This window comes from Atta colombica, unplaced genomic scaffold (assembly GCF_001594045.1).
Source record: "Atta colombica isolate Treedump-2 unplaced genomic scaffold, Acol1.0 scaffold121, whole genome shotgun sequence".
NCBI lineage: Eukaryota > Metazoa > Arthropoda > Insecta > Hymenoptera > Formicidae > Atta > Atta colombica.
The window spans coordinates 656,191-659,641 of record NW_017259208.1 but is presented as its reverse complement, the minus strand read 5'-3'; the positions used below and the strand labels follow the sequence as shown (position 1 = coordinate 659,641).

Sequence of the window (3,451 nt, the reverse complement as noted above, 5' to 3'; positions counted from 1 at the left end):
CTCTCTCTCTCTCTCTCTCTCTCTCTCTCTCTCTCTCTCTCTCTCTCTCTGTCTGTCTTTCTGTCTTTCTGTCGGCTTTAAAAAGAGAAAGAGTAGGTTTTAAGCTTCTCTTAAAGTCAAAGTAACGTTGCAATTGAACCTAAAATACTTTAATTAACGCTGCTCTTTTCTTTTTATATCGTTTACTTTTCTCTGTCTTCTTCTACTTTTACTTCTATTTTTTTTCTTCTATTTATACATATTTTTATTAGTCGATTGTTTATCTTTAAACAAAATGAAAATTATAAAAGAAGAATAAATTTATATTTATTCATAAAATATTTATAATTTCATTGATCAACACATAGTTAATTTATTCAGTTTTGTAATTTTTCTCTTGTTTCAAGATAATTAATTTCCACAATTTGCTTATAATTCTCCCATAGCAAAAAATGTCACAGTTAATTATATCACAACAAACATGATTACGTCATGATGACGTACGAATGTCCGCCTTATCACAAATATGTCTCAGCAATATCACAGTGATGTGCAAATGTCTTGTAACACGTTATTTTCTTATGACAATCTCATCACAATCATATTCTCTTCCTGACTATTATTGTAATCCTATTGTGACGTGAATGTAACTTTGCGCTATGAGGATTCAATATATCGACTTATTCATTACATTAACAATTAGCTTTCTAGTTTATATATTTTAAATTATTAAAATTGTTTATACTATTATATAATAACTATTATATAAAATATTATTATATAATAATTTGATCTACTGATTATAAACGAATAAAAGTACATTTTGATTTAATAAATCCTCATCAGAATTTCCTTTCTATCGCAAATTATTTAAAAATGATGATTGAAAGGAAATAACTATAAAAAACAATTTTTCACTTATTATAAAACAACTGATTAATATAATATGCTTGTTTTATTTAGTATAATAATAATTAGTATAATAATAATACTAATAAATATAAAACTTATATCAGTTATATCAGTGTTCTCACTTTATATTTTAAAATTGATCATTTAATAAAAGCAAATCAAAATATGGACATTAGCAGTAAACTTTAAACAATCTTTAAAAAAATTATATTACATCATGCTCTCTAATTTCTCTTAACGTTTCGATTAAAAAAAAAACAAGTTAGCCATTCGCATAAAACCGATACGAATGATGAGTAAGTAAAATGACGGCAGCACTGAGTCATGTCGATAAATCGCGAGCGTACAATCGTGCTTTCCGACTCTCGATATCCGGCTGCCAATCCCACTTCTATATCGATACTCAACCCATCGCATCGCAGGGCGCTCCGCGATTCACGAAGGCGCTGCCGCGAACGTCGAACAGGTGTCGTTCCCCCCACTCTTAATGACAGTAGTCCTCTCCTAACCTCGGCACGCTTATTGCTCCATTCTGCTCTGCTCCGTTCCGCGCCGTGCCGCGCCGCGCGCCTCGTATCCGCGCGATGTCAGGCGTATCCTCCGTTTAGTGCGAGACGAACCACGTCGGAGATGCACGCTCGCGAACTTCCTCCAGCATCTGCACCACGTCGTTAGCATCCGGACCGTCGAGGGAAGAAAGTGTGTGAGTATCGACAGGACCAAAGCGTGATCAGCATGTCGAATCGACCAGCCGTTTCGCGAGAGAGTAAGACAGTAAATGAAGGGGAGAGAGAGAGTGAGAGAGAGAGAGAGAGAGAGAGAGAGAGGATTATCCCCGCGACCGTCTCTCGTGCGCACGCTATATCTGTGTCCCGCTCCGTTCTCGCGATCGCTCTCGCCTCTCGGCTCTCGGTCGACGGGACAAACGAAACCTGGCGAACTCTAGTCGGATCAGAGGCGTGTAACGATCGGTCATCCCGATCTCGGCATTCTCGGCCACGCACCGCGTACCATCACGTACGGCGAGTGTCTTGCGTGTCGCTTAGGAGTCCCTTAGGAGTCGATTCCTTGACCGTTTCCTGTGACACGATTCGATCTCACAGGTCGTGAGATCGTCGGGACCGTTACCGCGTCGGAGTAATTGACACTTATATGATAAGAGTTAATAATAAAATAGTGCTGCGTGAGATTCGCTCCGAAAAGTCACAGATTCCACGGAACCATAAAAGTTCATTCCTAGGAAAAAAAAGCTCGAAGAAGACAGAGTCTCTTCTTATCATTCAAGAATTTGTGCTGGTTCTTCTGGTTCCAAGATAACACAGGTCGTGAACGAAAGATAGAGGAAGAGAATCGTGAATGTTCGATTCTACGTACATTTCTGTGAAGAAAGTTCGTGGAAGCGCGCGCTGCCACGTCTCTGGGCGTCAAACGTGTGGCGCGAAGAGGAGCCGCCGTGTCTTACGTGTCGCTCTCCCGTCGCTCCTTTTACGAGTGTGCGTGCATGCGTGCGTGCGTGAGCCCGCGATGCGCGTGAATTTCGCCGGCGCGACGTGGTAGATCGACATTAGCGAGATCGACGTTGGCGAGTCTCTTACTCGCCGTGAACCGGTTCGCCGATCACGGCCGCATCCTCCTCGCGACGCCAGGGATACGTGTAACTCGATCGCCCGCGTTGAAAAGGGATAGCTTGGCGTCGCGCTGGTGACACCTCGCGCGAGGAAACGCGCGCGAGCGAGCGAGCACGAGGTCGCCCTGGGGATCGTACACGCATGCAATAATTTTTTGTTGAAAGTGGAAGGTTCTGATCATATTTATTCAAAATTTTGATCATCTTCCTTTCAAAAATTAGGAAAAAAAATTTACTCCAAAGAGTGAAATCTCAATTTTAGGGCCGGTTATTCCAGCTTTAGATAAACTATGTGGTAATTTACTTATGGGATAAACAAAAGAGTAAACATAAGAGAATAAAAGAGTAAGCTGAAGTTTACCGAAAGATGGAACAACTCAGCCTTCAAGATTAAAATTTGAGTCGCTCTTTTTCAGAACTGACTCAATTGCCACTCTTTAAAGGAAACGCGAGTGAACGCTTGAAGCCGCTTCGTGATACGCGACGCGTGCAATGAGAATTTCTGGTTGAAAATAAACTAGAAAGTTCTGATCACATTAATAAAAATTTTGGTTATTTCCTCTTTAAAATTTTTAGAGTAAAAGTTTCACTTTAAAGAATGAAATCTCACTCTTAAAGATTAAAATTTGAGTCAGATAAAAATTTTTTTCAAGACTTAGAGTGTCAACTAGATTTATGATAATAGGTTTAATCTAGAGATCTTACCTTTACAAAATATCGGCAAAATATATGTAAATTTACTATATATGGTATCTATATAATTCTCATCATGTTGGTGTAACACCATATATATACATGGTATGGATTTAAAACCTATATTGTTAATTTCTTTCGTATTTTTACACAATATAACAGAACGTACAAAACAAATTCGAGCCACAAACGATTTTGTCAAAATCCTATGAGAAAGAAAAATATATCTTTTTTTTCTTT

The 3,451-nt window shown here is 38.9% G+C and overlaps 1 protein-coding gene across 1 annotated transcript in view; it reads left to right on the top strand.

Moving 5' to 3' along the window:
* The first annotated feature begins 1,301 nt into the window (after positions 1-1,301).
* LOC108694680 (polypeptide N-acetylgalactosaminyltransferase 5) overlaps positions 1,302-3,451 on the top strand; it is a 24,807-nt gene continuing 22,657 nt past the window's right edge. The window contains exon 1 of the mRNA XM_018204316.1: positions 1,302-1,594. The gene's annotated coding sequence lies outside the window, so the exon portion shown is untranslated. The remainder of the gene's footprint in view (positions 1,595-3,451) is intronic.